The sequence below is a fragment of the Physeter macrocephalus genome, chromosome 5 (assembly GCF_002837175.3).
Source record: "Physeter macrocephalus isolate SW-GA chromosome 5, ASM283717v5, whole genome shotgun sequence".
NCBI classification, from domain to species: Eukaryota; Metazoa; Chordata; class Mammalia; order Artiodactyla; family Physeteridae; genus Physeter; species Physeter macrocephalus.
The window spans coordinates 92,647,173-92,663,711 of record NC_041218.1 but is presented as its reverse complement, the minus strand read 5'-3'; the positions used below and the strand labels follow the sequence as shown (position 1 = coordinate 92,663,711).

Genomic DNA, 16,539 nt, shown 5'->3' with positions numbered 1-16,539 from the left:
AATGCAATCTTTTTACTGAACATCTATGCAAATGTTTACCAATCAAGGGTTCCATCACTGTAACAGAAGGGAAGAAAAGATACTGGAGGACAACCAATATTGAAGCAATCTCTCCCTCAACAAATAGCACGTTGAAACTTTAGCAAATAAGATTAGACAAGAATATAATAGAATTTTCTGTGAGGGTTGCTGAACACAGTTACTTTAGAATGTGAGAAATGCCTCCAAATGTCTTAAAATGGGACAGTGCTTCGTATGTAATGAAATGGGTTGAGAAAAGGGACAGTTCACACTCAGTCTCAGCCTTAATGTTTATTTTCAGAAATGACAAAGGTTAAAAGACAGGACTGAATGAAAGTTTAAAGGTCTTTCTTGGGGCAGATTGCTATAGCCAGAGTTGGATGCTTGGCGGAATGTAGTGGGTCAATCCAAATGCTCCTCTAGGTCTTTGTAGAAAATGCAGTGGCCCCTAAGGAGGTCGGAGAGGCCTTGGGGCTAGAGGAAATAGAGAAAATACCGGCAGAAATTCACAGATGAGAAATACAAGGGCAAATTGGGTGCAAGTTCAAAGCTGTGGAAACAGCATGGAGAGTTAGAGGGCACTTGAACGTCTGAGTTATCTTGCAACATGCTCCTTGGGGCAAAGAGTAATGGGGCTCTAAGCCACTGGCAGCAAGGGCGGAGGGCAGTGCCCAGAGAATGACGGCTGGGTCAGAACCTCCCAGGATCACTGCCACCCAGCCGACAGGCTCCTGGGCTGACTCTTCTGAACCGCACTTTCTGAAGCAGTCTTCAAGCAACTAATTTCCTAGGAGAGCAGTAATGCCTGGCTCATCTCCACCACTGTACATGTCCCAAAAGCTTTTTATAGGCATTCTCTTTCCTCATGCTTTCAGGTTTATTATAAAGATATACATGTTACCCAAGCAACCTATGTGTGTCACAGGGAGCTTTGGTATAGTATTAGTGTTTTTGATGCTTTCTATTTTTTTTCACATTATATAAATCTATTGAAAAACACTAATAAAAATATAGGTTCCTGGATGGATACTAACACTTCTAATATAGTATTAATAGTAACCAGTATTTGTTTATTGACTTAGTGCTTCACATGTACTTTCATATTTTAAAAAAATGGAGGTATAATTGACATACATTAGTTTCAGGTGTACAACGTGATAATTCTATATTTGTATATATTGGGAGATGATCACCACAAGACATTCACATCCATCACCACACATACATAATTTCTTGTGTGTAAGAACTTTTAAGATTTACTCTCCTAGCAAATTTCAAATATGCAATACAGTATTATTAACTATAGTTACCATGCTGTACATTACATCCTCATGACTTATTTATTTTATAGTTAGAAGTTTGTACCTTTTGTCTTTCTTCACCCATTTTTCCCACCCCTAACCTCCTCCTCTGGTAACCACCAATCTGTTCTCTGTATCTATGAGGTTGGTTTTCTGTTTCAGATTCCACATATAAGTGCGATCATATGGTACTAGTCTTTCTTTCTGACATTTCACTTAACATAATGGCCCCAAGTTCCATCCATGTTGTTAAAAATGATGAAATTCTGTTTTATGGCTGAATGATCTTCCATTGTGTATATATACCACATTTTCTTTATCCTTTCATATGTCGATGGACACTTAGGTTGTTTCCATATCTTGGCTATTGTAAACAATGCTGCAATGAACATGGGAGTTTCTTCTACTCCTGGTCTACTGCTGTTAATTTGAGGCAAGCCCAAGGAGTATTTTTCAGAAAAAGATGGCTAACGGCCTATTTATTACTTTCCCTAGTACAATGACATGTTCTAAATTCTTCCCTATTCCACTACTGAACAACAAAAACAAATCGGTAGCCTTGTCCATTGATGGATGAATGGATAAGCAAAAATGTGGCATATACATACGATGGAATATTATTCAGTCTTAGAAAGGAGGGAAATTCTGACATATGGTACAACGTTAATGAACCTTGAAGGCATTCTGCTTAGTGAGATAAGCCTGTCATAAAACGACAAATACTGTATAATTCCACTTATATGAGATACTACAGTAGTCACATTCACAGAGACAGAAAGTAGAATGGTGGTGGCCAGGGCCCAGGGAGAGGAGGGGAATAGGCAGTTAGTGTTTAACTGGTAGCGAGTTTCAGTTTTTGTAAGATGGTAAGACATCTGGAGATGGATGGTGGTGATGGTTGTACAACAACGTTAATGTACTTAATACCACTGAACTGTACACTTAAAAATGGTTAAGATGGTAAATTTTGTATTATGTATATTTTACCAAAATAGAAAAGATTTGGAAAAAAATATCAATAGCCTCATCTGAGCTCCCCATGGATACAATGGACTGGTCTCCCACATTCTTCTTTCTCTTCTAGTACCTACCTTCAGACTTCTCCAAGCAGTGTTTTTATAGTCTAGTTCTAAGTGTCTAAGTTCTAACTGTCTGTAAGTGCTATAATATCACTGGCTGTGATAGGTTTATAACCTCTTTGTGGGGATTTAATCAACCCTCCTTCGTGGCTTCCTTCAAACTCTGTCTTCTCTCTTATTTGGCTTTATTTCTCAAATGTGTACCTTGCTCAGATCCTATGTCAGTGGTTAAGAGCACAGGCTCTTCATTTACACCGCCTGGATGAGGTCCTTGCTCTACTGCTTATTTTCAGTGGACGAGTGACTCAACCTACCTGTGTCTGTTTCCTCCTCTGTATAATGGTGATAATAATAGTGTCTGGGCATGGTATGAGATTTTAATACACATAAATGGCTTAGGACAGTGCCTGTCACATAGTAAGCACTCAAGGAATATTTGCTATTATAATAAAATTGACTATTATTATTTCCAGAAGTTCCTTCTGGGAGTTTTCAGTAGGAAGCATCTCTTGATGTTCCTAGCAAGTCTGCCCTCCCTTGTTCTGGTAAGAATACATCCCTTTACTTTGGGTAACTGCCATTTTAAGTGATTCTATTAATCTTTGTCCCACCCAGATCCCAAAGCACTGTATGGGCATTTAACCCAGGCCTGGCCTATCATACAGTACTTCATTCCTCTAGCAGCAGTGACTGGTTCAAAGTGTGGGCCTGGGATCCAAGGAGGGCCAATCAGAGTTCTTCTTTGGCACTGACAGGCAGATGCTGGGATACAGTAGTCTGTCTTTGCTCCAGGGCCGCTGAGCTGAGACAATGAAAGCTTTGAGATACAGGCAGCCATCTTCCCTGTCTGCACAGAGGAAGCCCATCTGAGATGGGAAACAGTAAGGCCAATACCCACAAGAGAAAAGAACTGAGAGATGGTGGGGTGGGGTAGGGAGGAGAGGGAGAGACAAGGGCCTATAACTTTGAGTTTTGGGGGCTGGCAACCCTCTGTCAGCTCCTATCCTGACTTTCCCAGATCTGGAAGCCCAGAGCGTCTCTTTTTGCTTAAGGTGGTTTGAGCTGACTTGTTGTCATTGTAACTAAAAAACTCATGGCTAGGATGCGCTTTACACTCAATTTGTCCTTCTCCCCTTCCTTCCCTCCCTTCCATTCCTTTCTTCCCAGACCCCTGAGTGACAAGGCCCTTGTTCTGAACTGGGACTGCCAGACTCCTACCCTGCAAGACCCACTTCTCTTCTTTTCTTGGTTCAGGAGTTTTCCACCTCTAGCTAATTTTCCTAGTTTCCTTTGCTGGGATCACCAGCTGTGTCCTTATTTCCTCATTTCTTCTTAAGTCTCTCCTCACTGCCCACCCCCCTACCCCCCGACCTTTATGTCACCTCAGACAACTTCTCTGTCTTCCTGTGAGCAGATGTATCCAGCTCAGCTTTTCCTCTTTTGCTTTTGTTCTGCATCTTTGCAGCTGGTACCTTTATGCCCTTCTTTTCTTCTGATATTAATCTCGGGATATTTGCATAAATGTGTTCCTTTTCGATACAGATATCACATAGTAACCCTCTTGCACCCACCCTGCCAACTTTTTTTTTTTTACTCTAGAAAACACTGCTGTGTTATGTTTCATACCTGAAACACTTCCCAACTATGCATTCCTCATCTCTGGCTGCTCCCTGTATCCAGTGAAATTATCAGGCCCTAAATGAAAACTACCAGAATGTATCTAATTTCACTCTACTCACGCCAATAGTTTTGTTTCTCACTTATTCCTCCAGCCAAGCCCCAAACCGGCCCCTTTATCTAGGGCTGTTAAACTCGCTGAGTTATTTAAAGGCAAGTTTAGCTCTTACTTAGATTACAATTCCAACTGATAAATGTAGAAGGAATCAAGAATATAGAAAGTCAACATTAGGCACATACCTAGTGGTAAGCGTGGTAGGTAAGAACCACGGATGGATGCTATAGTTAGTGAGCAAAGTATAAGGAGAAACAGGGTATTTGCATGGTCTCAAAGAATCTCCCCACAAGATATATATTGGTTACAAAGGGGAAAATTATAACTTTACACTAGAGAAACTTAGAAGACATCAGCTTAACCAGGTGATCAAGATGAGCATCACCACTAGTAAGACACATCAACATCATACAACCATGATATAATGCATTGAGAAGGGTACAACATTCCTTCTGAGATGTTCTTGCCAAAAATGTACAACCTCAGTCGAATCAGGAAACATCACCAGGCAAACCCAAACTGAGGCACGTTCTGTAAAATAACCGACCTGTCCTCTTCAAAAGTGTCAAGGTCATGATAAGGAAAGACTGAAGAACTCTTGCAGGTTGGAGGACACGAAGCAGTCGGGAGAACTGAAAGAATTTGACCCCGGATTGGATCATGGACAAAAAAAGGACAGGAGAGGACAAGTGGGGAAATTTGAGCAATGTCTGTAAATTAGGTAATGCTGTTATCGATGTTAATTTTCTAATTAGATAACTACACTGATTTATTGTCTTGGGTTACAGCCTAGGCTAAGGATTTTATAAAAGCTGTTCAGATGTTTCTAATGTGAAAAATTTGAGAACCGCTGATCTCAGTTTATGGCAAAGGAGGGAAGTCTTAAATATGAACCATGGCCTGTAAACTAGCTGCAGCTTGTCCCACTAGTCCTTTGATATCAAGTCCTTGCAAAGATTGCAACTAGCCGCCACCTTGATCAGGACTCTGTGATGAATTGGACTTAGAGGCAGGGCACCAGTAGATCAGAGAGAAGCCAGGTGTGACTGCGCCCCACGTCCAAACCTCCCAGCCCCACCTCCTATCCGGCCACTGCTGTGATGACCAGTTTCCTGTGGGCTTTGATGGACCTCGTGCGGATGCACTTGAGCCTGTGCGGTGAACCTCTCAGTTCTGGCCTTGGGGTTTTGATGATGCTGAGGCAAGGGACACCCGTGGGAACCGACCTGTGCACAGCCCAGAAGCGTGGGGGAATTAACAACCGTTCCCCATGTCCTCCCCTCTGTTGACAGTTCAGAGGTGCTTTCCATCAGCTCTTCAGAAGGTCTGGTCGGGATGGAGCACCAGGTGTCCTTAGCAATGGCCAGTTCAGTTTCATATCCTTGTATTGTTTCTCTCTCCTTCCCTGTTCCCCTCTCCTGTCCTGCCCTATCGCTCCCAGAATCACGTTCCCAAATAAACAACTTACGAGTTCCAGGAAAGATGGCAGTGAAAAGAGTGGAACGTTTGGTTGCGTTATGGATGCAGAATCTGAGGGGGAAGCTGGTCTTGGGGTTCCTTTCACCTCATAACATTTTACCCTAATCACATATCCACACCAGTGCTTCTCTTGAAATTTCTCGAAAATGGAATAAAAAAATTGTTTATCCTCCACAACTACCTGAAGGACCTCCTCAGAGGCCAGCTGAAATCTACCACGGTCAAAGACAAAGTACAGCAAAGACAAGATGTGGTATTTGGCAAAACTGATTCGAGGAATGTCCACTGACCAGGCTTTAGCTCAACTGGAATTTAGTGACAAAAAAGGGGCCCAAATAATGGAGGAGGTTCTCTTAGAGGCGCAACATATGGCAGTGAGAGACCACAATGTGGAATTCAGATCCAGCTGAATATATACAGCTGAGTCCACTTGAGGGCGAGGCCAGTACCTGAAACACATCCGACACCACCATGGAGGTGGCTTTGGGATCATGGAGGTTTGCTGCCATTATTTTGCGAAGTTGGCGGAAGGCCTCCCACCTCCACGTGAGATACCAAAGACAGTGTCACCCCCACCAAAGAAAACATTCAGGAGCTTCGAAACCGGACCATCACATTCACGTCCTGGGACGGGGAAACTCAGAATCCGCAGTGCATACATTTTACCATTTGTTTCCTAAAAGCCAACAAAAATTAAAGACAAATGCTTTTTATGAAGAAAAAAACCCACCAAATCTGAAGGCTCTATTGGTCCGAGGACCAAGGCCAAGATACCTTTGGTGAAAACAATAAAAGGACACAACATTAAGGCCATCATGGAAGCTCCAGGATGTCTGATAAGATTCTCTTCTGCGCTTTGTGCTTCCTGCCCCTCTTGCCTTCTCTTTTTTATGGGAGGCAAAAATGGCTAGTCCAGTATCCGCCTGCTTTCCTTTTTGACCAGTCTGCCCTAATTCTTCAACTTCCCTCCGCTCTCTCTCTCCTTCACGGGCTCCATTTGCAGCTGAGAGCTCGTCTCCACCAGCCCCTCGGCCAAAGCCAGCAGAAAACTGGCTGCTTCAACAGCTTTCCTGCTCTGCTTCAACACAGTCCCTCTGGTCAGCTCCTGCTGTCGCCCTGGCAGCTCTCCTTTCCTCCTCCAACCTCGGCATCTCTGCATTCACAGGTAGCTCTGGCTGCCCTTCCCTTCTGACCAGTCGACCTGCCACCCAAGTTCCCCAACTGTACCTTCAGGCCTTGCAACTTTCCTCCAGGGCATCACCAGCGTCACCTCATCAGCTTCTTTTCACATACTCTGCTCATGCACTTTTGACAAGGGCAGTAGTGCTGTGGGGCAAATAGAGAAAGAATCAGTGAAGAAATAGTCCCTAAGGGCTGTCTGTTGGACTTCCTCAAGACAGCAATAATGTATTGATTCATTTGGTAAATATTTATTCAGTGCCTAATATGTGCCACCCATTGTTCTTCGGTGCTGGGAATACACAGTGAGTAAAACAGAAAGTCCCTGCCCACATATAGCTTACATTCCAGTGAATAATGATAACTTAGTGATAGAACTGGGACTGAAATGCTACATCTCTCTCTCCTTCGTTTCACGCTACCTTTTTCCTTAATGACAGGCATAGCACTCATTCCATACCTTATAGCTAGACTTTCTTACTAGTCTTCTGACTCCAGATTAAAATTTGTCTTTGACCCACTACCCCAAGCCACCTGGGCTCTTCTCCTCTTTTGAGAGAAAGCTTGAGACCTAAATGGTCTTCAGCTGTAAACTATTAAAGGCTGTTTAGCCTACCTTTCCCTGCCTCAGCTGGGACCACACAACCTGAAGGGCAGGAATTGGCACTTAGAGCAGGACAGAGGCTCAATGCTCTAGCGTTTTCTATCGAGCTGCAGCTCTTTTTCATTGATGTCTCTTTGTGGTTTTGAAAATACTTTGCCACATTCTCAGATCTGTAACTTAATATTTATTATAACAATAGAAAACTCTTCCTTATGTAACGGCCTGCTTTAAAACCATCGTTAGTCTTAGCAGAGGGACAATTAGATAATGAGACAACGGATATCGGTGATATCTGCATAGGAGAAGTTCAGCTTCATAGGCGGGCAAGCTGATTCAGAATGAGGCCGAGGGAGAGACAGTCTTTCTTATTTCCCCTCATTCCCTGCAAAGGTAATGGAAAATGACCGGGTGCTTTTTCAGTTTGAAGTGCACTCTCTTTGGGAATTTGCTGGTTTTGTTTTTGAAGATAAAGGAATTTGTACCGTATGCTCCAGGTAGAATGCTATCTAACTCTTCTGTTTTCAAACATAATTTTGGGAAAGGGCATCTCCATTTCTTGATGGACTTGAATGATGGAGAACTCACCAACTGACTTGTCTTTATAAGGTCCATCTTTCCATGGCTCACATTCTGACTACCCAAGATGATTTGAGGGGTGTAAGATCTCCACTGGGGAGATTTGGTTCTTGAAAATTTACCTTTACAGATCAGTTATGTTGGATTAAGTATCACCTTTCTGTTATTAACAGCTTCTAAAATATAAATATTCTCTGGAAGAAGGTATAGGAGAGGATATATAATTTTCCCTGTACCCTTCTAGGTGCTTGACTGAGAATCCCTAGTAATAAAAGACAGATTAACAGGAGAAAAACAAATTTAATTACATATGTACGTATGTGTTGGAGCCCCACAAAGACATGAGATTCGAAGAAGTGACCAAAATAGGAAACTTTTATACCTTTTAGACAAGGAAACAATTTGTGAGGAATTGACAAGACAAAATAGTAAAATGATGAAGTAACAAGTTTGCCTTGTTTGCCCTTGTTGGCCCTAAATGCCCTGCCTCTGGTGACTTACCAGGGATGCCTTCTGCCCTCCTGGTACAGGGTACCTTTCACATGGGAGATTTCTCCTCTTTCAGGGAGACGTAGGTGGGTCAAAGTGCTCTTCTTGCACCAGCTGTCTCTCAAGTACCTTAATTCAAAATAATCGGGATGCCAAAGTGGCATATTCGGGCGTGATATATTCTGAACCCCTAGAGAGGTAACAAATTGCTTTCTTTACGCATTAGTGAGTTTTATCACATTCGTCTCAACTTGAAAGAACTCTGCAGAATGAATCCTGAATATCTATCTTTTGGGGAGGGAGGTAGACAGCCTTGAACGGAATGACGGACAGGCACTGAGAGGCGGTATGAGAGTCCCAAGGACCAATAAGGGGCTGGGTGGCCTTGTGTGATTATCAAGGATGTCATTAGGGTGATGCTGGGAGGGGAGGGAGGCCCCGGAGGGTTGTCTTTTCTGTCCTAAGGATTTTGTTTTTTTAAAGTGTAAACTCAAGAGTGTTTTCTTTATGTAACGTCCTTAGGATTTTGATGGCTCTCCTTCCTCTGTGGACACGAAGTAGTAGTGCTGCTTCCGGAAGTGAGCCCCTTTACCTCTACCCCCAGGGTAAGCCATGTCTCTCAGCCTTTTTCCTCACTCTGAGTTAGTCCAGACCACAGAAGCTCATCTGGGTTTGAGGATGGCAATTTGGCTTAGGTATGGCCAATTTTATTCTGGTTTCCTCCGAAAGCAGTGAAAAAGGACAGCACAAAGGTTATACGCAAGGTAAGGTTGCCAGAGAGTGGGAAGGCTCTCCATATAAGGCTTTATCTTATAGATGCCTTTTTAGAATTCAGTGGTCTTGTCGGCCTGCAAAGATGCCTTTTCTATAAGCCCCAAATCAGAAAAAACTTACACTAGCATACAAGGCAATGATTTTACTACCCAGGAAGCTACTTCTCCCAGCCCTTTTGTCTGGGTTTACAGCCTTGAAATTCTTATTGCGTCAGCCCAGGGACAAATCTCCCCTTAACTGTGCTTATGCTTCTGGGCTGAATTTTCCATTTATGTCCACTACGGATATGACCACTACAAATGCCTGACCTTCCAGGGGTGGGATGCACTTCTGTGAATAACAGCAGCTCACTCTAGTAGGGACTTAACTGGACAGAGAAGAAGGGAAGAGTATCTATTGACCTTTCTGGAATGCGGACGCTTCTAATACACCCCACAAGTGAGCGAGGGCTCCAGGCAGTGTTTCTTTTAAAATTTACATTTTTCGTGTTAATGGAAAATGACAAAACAAACTTACATATAAGTTGCTTTATAAAGTTTAAACTAGTTTTCCCATTGCTATGGCATGTATCGAAGGTGGCAGTAAGGATATCTATAATATATTCTCTTTAATTTCCCATATCCTAATTTCAAATGCTTCCATTTGCAATGCTTGAGGAATACAGATTGCTTTTAAAATTGTGATTTTTATAGCTGTTTTGTTTTTCATGTTGATAAACTTAAAAAATATCTTCAGCAGTGTCGGAAATGATCTTCTGTACTTGGAGGGTAAAGATGTGATGACAGTTTTTCTTCTTTATAACTCCTGTGTTTTTAGAACAGGGTGTGATTGTGGGTGGATTATTCTGATACTATTGCTTTGTCTGTGCAGTACTTTGCAGCTTAAAAGTAAAAGTTTTCTCTGTTATCATTAAACATGCATCCTTGCTAAACGTGCCATGGTAACTCTCTAGATATAAATGAGTCTTTAGATCGGTTATTTCAGTTCAATGGCTCTTACGTTTTGACATGCATTAACATCACCTGGGAAGATTTCTAAAATGCACATATCTGGGTGTTACAGGGCATAAGACTGAGTAGCCTGGCTCGGGACCCAAGGATCTGCATTTTAAGCTTTGGCCTGAGAGCCACATTCTGGGGGTGAATCGCTGCCTGAGAGCTGATTTCTCAGCCTCAGCACTATTGCCATTTTGGTTGGATGAATATTTGTTGTGGAACCGTTCTCTGCATTATAGGATATTTAGCCGCATCCCTAGCCTCTACCCACCAGATAGATGCCAGTAGCATCCCCACCTATTGAGACAATAAAAAATGTCTCCAGACATTGCCAAATGTCCTCTGGAGTGGTGGAGTTTGCAAACCACTGGCTTAGGCTCTTTGCTTTTCCTAATTCAAACAACCTAGCCACTCAAGCGTTCTTGTGAGTGACGGATTTGTATATTGGACTCTTGTCCAAACTTAGTTGTCTCAGAACTCTGTATGATAAAATGAATCTTTTGTCACGGAGGGCTCAAGCTAAGGACTCATGACCATTTCCAGCCCCCAGACAATTTTTTTTTTAACATCTATTTTTTTTTTTTTTTTTTTTTTTGTGGTATGCGGGCCTCCCTCTGTTGCGGCCTCTCCCCGTTGCGGAGCACAGGCTCCGGACGCGCAGGCGCACTGGCCATGGCTCACGGGCCCAGCCGCTCCGCGGCACGTGGGATCCTCCCGGACCGGGGCGCGAACCCGGTTCCCCTGCATCGGCAGGCGGACGCGCAACCACTGCGCCACCAGGGAAGCCCTTTTTTTTAACATCTTTATTGGAGTATAATTGCTTTACAATGGTGTGTTAATTTCTGCTCTACAACAAAGTGAATCAGTTATGCATATACATATGTTCCCATATCAACAATTCTTATTTGACCATATTTTTCTTTTAATTATTAAAATTAGTTGCTAACATTTACACATTTACAATCTGGGAAAAACTCATTTCTGGGTTTGCTTGAAAATTCAGAAGCTCCGACCATATCAGTCCACACTGCTAAGAGTCAACTGGACCAGGGGAACAGCTGCAGTAGAGACCCAGAAGTGGTCTCCAGTTTCCCAAGTCCTCAGTTGGCTGACCTCACTTATCCAAGTACCTGTCTGGCTCCTAGAAGCACTGGATTTGCAATTCCTGGTTTAAAAACTCCAAACCACTGACTGAGAATGGAGCACTCCATATGGCATAATTCTGCTAGGGCTGGCAGCTTTGATGTTAAGTCCTGAATGTATTCAAAGATTAATTAGATTGTGAGGCAATGGGCCAAATGTTTTAATCTCCTATAATTAATATATTCTTCCAATTTTGTAATATACTTATATGGAGTTTTATGTATTTCCCCTTTCTGGAGTAAAATCTGGATCATAGGCATTCAACTCCCATTGCTAATTTATCACGTTCCACTGCTACATTTTGTTGTTGACTAATGCAGCTCTGCATGTCTGTTTGAGAATTCTCTTTCTCAAGTGCTGGTTCTTTTTTTTAAAATTGAAGAATAGTTGATTTACAATATTAGTTTCAGGTATACAACATAATGATTCAATATTTTTATAGATTATACTCCATATAAAGTTATTATAAAATATTGGCTTTTTTCCCTGTGCTGTACATTATATCCTTGTATCTTATTTGTTTATTTATATTTATTTTTATTGTGGTATAGTTTATTTACAATATTATATTAATTTCAGGTATATAATATAGTGAATCAAATTTTTATAGATTATACTCCATCTATAGTTATTATAAAATATTGGCTATAGTCCCTGTACTGTACAATATATCCTTGTAGCTTATTTATTTTATACATAGTGTTGGGTTGGCCAAAAAGTGCCTTTGGTTTTTAGATAAAAATAACAGACACATTTTTCATTTTCACCAAGAACTTTATTGAACAACGTATTCGCTCTTTTGTTCCACTGTCTTCTGCCATTTTTCAGGCAACTTCATAATTCCATCTTCCCAAAACTTTTTCTCTTTTTGAGCAAAGAACTGTTCCAGGTGCCTTTTACAGTCTTCCAGGGAATTGAAATTTTTTCCATTAAGAGAATTTTGTAAAGACCGAAATAAATGGAAATCCGAAGGTGCAATGTCTGGTCAATACAGTGGATGAATCAGAACTTCCCAGCCAAACTGTAACAGTTTTTGCCTGGTCATCAAAGAAATATGCAGTCTTGCATCATCCTGATGGATGATTATGCATTCTCTGTTGACTAATTCTGGAAGCTTTTCATCAAGTGCTGCATTCAGTTGGTCTAACTGAGAGCAGTACTTGTTGGAATTAATCGTTTGGTTTTCCGGAAGGAGCTCATAATAGAGGACTCCCTTCCAATCCCACCACATACACATCACCTTCTTTGGATGAAGACCGGCCTTTGGTGTGGTTAGTGGTGGTTCATTTCATTTGCCCCACGATCTCTTCCACTCCACATTATTGTACAGTATCCACTTTTCATCACCCCTCACAATTTGTTTTAAAAATGGAAGGTTTTCATTACGTTTAAGTAGAGAATCGCATGTGGAAATACGCTCAAGAAGGTTTTTTTCACTTAACTTATGTGGAACCCAAACATCAAAGTGATTAACATAACCAAGCTGGTACAAATGATTTTCAATTCTTAATTTGGATATTTTGAGTATGTCGGCTATCTCCCTGGTGGTATAACGTTGATTGTTCTCAGTTAATGTCTCAATTTGATCACTACCAACTTCAACTGGTCTACCTGACCATGGAGCATCGTCCAGAGAGAAATCTCTAGCACGAAACTTCGCAAACCACTTTTGACACATTTTTGATCAGTCACAGCACATTCTCCATAAAGGTGCATAAATCTTTTTTTGCATTTCAGTTGTGTTTTTACCTTTCTTGAAATAGTAAAGCATGATATGCTGAAAATGTTGCTTTTTTCTTCCATCTTCATTAAAATGGCTACACAAAAATTCACCAATTGTGTTAAGTCTTTTTTTAAATGCACGCTGATGACAGCTGTCACATACAATCTAACAAAACTTTCGAATGAAGTTAAAGACAACTGAGTGCTACTAGAGCCATCTTATGGACAAAAATGAACAAACCTTTTGGCCAACCCAATAGTTTGTACCTCTTAATCCCCTACCCCTATCTTGCCCTCCCACCCCTCTCCCCACTGGTAACCACTGGTTTGTATCTGCGAGTTTGTTTCTGTCTTGTTATATTCATTTTGTTTATTTTTTAGATTCCACATGTAAGTGAAAACATACAATATTTGTCTTTCTCTGTTTGACTTATTTCACTAAGCATAATACCCTCCAGGTCCATCTATGTTGTTACAAATGGCAAAATTTCATTCTTCTTTATGACTGAGTGATATTCCATTGTGTATGTATGTATATGTGTGTTTATGTGTATATATACATGCCACATCTTCTTTATCCATTCATCTATTGATGGACACTTAGATTGCTTCCATATCTTGGCTATTGTAAATCATGCTGCTATGAACATTGGGGTGCATGTATCTTTTTGAATTAGCGTTAAGTGCTAGTTCTTGATAGACAAATGAACCATTTCCAGGAAACAGAGAAACAAAGGAGAAAAGGGTCTGTGATGCACCATTACCCTCACCCTACCTGAACCTATGCTCTTGTGTAACTAACAATTGCATATGTGATGGCTAGAAACTTAGACTTATGACTGATTTCAAAAGAAAGATAGAGGAAAATGTTGCAGGTGGGGCTGACTGGCTTCATGGGCATGTGACTGTACATTCACACAAGGCCCTGTGCCTAGAAGGGCCCTGCACTTCACTTAACACTCTGCTGTTGCCATTGTGAATTTCTTTCTGTCTTTTTCTTTAATTGATTGTAATAGAAGAAGACTAGAAACAGGGAAAATGTCCATCAGCAGGGACTGGGTGGATAAGGTACCCAGTGGAGGACTCTGAGGCTGAAAATGAACAAGGAAGATCTCAACATATTGCTGCGGAGAGATCGCTGGGGTGGGTTGTTCTGTGAATAAAGCAAAGTGGGTGTCCAGAATGGGCAATGTTTATCAGTTTATCATAAAAGGATTTAGCTGAGGAACAGCCAGGTGGAAGAGAAGCATAGGGCAATGTATGTGGGAAGGAGCGTGGAGCTTCCATGATGCACCACTCTCCCCAAATCTCCATGTATTCACCAACCTGGAAGCTCTTGAAATTCTTAATAATTTTTGAACAAGAGGCCCTGTAATTTCATTTTGCACTGAGCTCTGCAAGTTATATAGATGGATCTGTCTGGAGGAGGGGATTTTAAATTTTATTTAATTTTATTATTATGGGAGGTGGGAGTGTTCAAGAACATTAAGTTCAGGAATATATTACTGTAAGGAGAAACAAGTGCTTTTCCCTTGATGACATTGGAATACATTTATCTAAGAAATTAACAAACAACCTCGCAAAACCAGCTATGTGTGAGGAACTGCTAGGAGGCAAGGAAACAGAAGACAGAAGGCAGTATAGTGGTGTGAGCCAGGTATAAATGGATTCTAATGAATTTAGACAAACCACATAATTTCTTCAAGTCTTAGTTTCTTTATCTGTAAAATGAGGATAATAGTTTTGATGTTATGAAGTTGTAAGGTTTAAATGAGATAGTGTGTGAGTACCTCATACAGTGATTGGCACATAGTAAGTCCTCAATATATGGCAGTTATATTAATATGGGGCTTTGCTCTCAGGAGTCTATAATCCAGAAGAGGAGACAGATGTATCAAATCATGGCAGTAGAATCTGGTGTATTAGCTCAGGCTGTTACAACAAAATATCATAGACTGGGTGGCTTAAACAATAGAAATTTGTTTTCTCACAGTTCTGGAGGCTGGAAGTTGAGATCAGGGTACCAACATGGTCAAATGGTCAAGTTCTGGTGAGAGTTCTCTTCCTGGCTTTGGGACAGCTGCCTTTTTGCTGTGTCCTCACTTGGCAGAAATCTCTGGTGTCTCTTTCTTTTCTTACTAGGACACCAGTTTTATTGGATCAGGACTCCACCCTTAAGACTTCATTTAATCTTTTTTTAAAACATTTATTTTATTGAAGTATAGTTGATTTATAATGTGTTAATTTCTGCTGCACAGCAAAGTGATTGTTATACATATATATACATATATATATACACATACATATTCTTTTTCATATACTTTTCCATTATGGTTTATTACAGGATATTGAATATAGTTCCCTGTGCTATACAGTAGGACCTTGTTGTTTTTCATTTAATCTTCATTACTTCCTTAAAGGCCCTAGTTCCAAATATAGTCACATGAGGGGTAAGAGCACCCCATATCCATTAAAAAAGAAATTTACTTATTTATTTATTTGGCTGCGCCGGGTCTTGGTTGCGGCATGCAGGCTTCTCTCTAGTTGTGGCGTGTGAGCTCTAGAGCGCACACACTGGGGCTCGGTAGTTGTGGCGTTCGGGCTTAGTTGCCCTGCAGCATGTGGGATCTTAGTTCCCCGACCAGGGATCGAACCCGCGTCCCCTGCATTGGAAGGTGGATTCTTAACCACTGGACCATCAGGGAAGTCCCCCCATATCCATTTTGAGGGGGTACAATTTAGGCCATAACATCTGGTATAAGTACAACCAGGGCATAATGAATGCCCAACTCTGCTAGTAGAGGGAAGTCAGAGAAGGTTTCACAGAGGAGGTGATTCCTGAAATGCATCTAAAATGTTTTAATCAAAGAAGTATTTGCTCAAAATAAATCAAAGAGCATAGAGGAGTATACAATAAAAAACAATAGTCTCCCCACCTCTCTCCAGCCTCAGATTCACTTTCCATAGTTGATCTATGGAATGAATGTTTGTGTCCCCTCAAAATTCATATATTGAAACCATAATCCCCGGTGTGATGGTATTTGGAGGTGGAGCACTTGGGGGCTAATTAGGTCATGAGGGTGGGGCTGTTCAGATGGGCTTAGTGCCCTTATAAGAAGAGAAACAGGAGGAAAGAGCTTTCTCTCCCTCTCCCCCTTCCTCTCTCTCCCCCCCTGCTGCCCCCTCCTTTTCCCCTCCCCCTCTCCCATGAGGATACAGACCCCAATAAACCACAAAGAGTACTCTCACCAGATACTAGATCTGCTGGCATCTTGTTCTTGGATTTCCCAACCTCCAGAAATGTGAGAAATAATTTCTGTTGTTTAAACCTCCCAATGCCATTGTATGATATTTTGTCATAACAGCCTGAACTAAGACAGTCAGTATTAAAAAATATTTGTATTAGTTCTCATATTTGACACTCTTCTCCACTCCTTCCAATGCT

The 16,539-nt window shown here is 41.4% G+C and overlaps 1 pseudogene; it reads left to right on the top strand.

Annotated features, from left to right (window-relative positions):
• Nucleotides 1-5,615: 5,615 nt before the first annotated feature.
• LOC102983661 (39S ribosomal protein L22, mitochondrial-like) lies at nucleotides 5,616-6,309 on the top strand (annotated as a pseudogene).
• The last annotated feature ends 10,230 nt before the right edge of the window (nucleotides 6,310-16,539 follow it).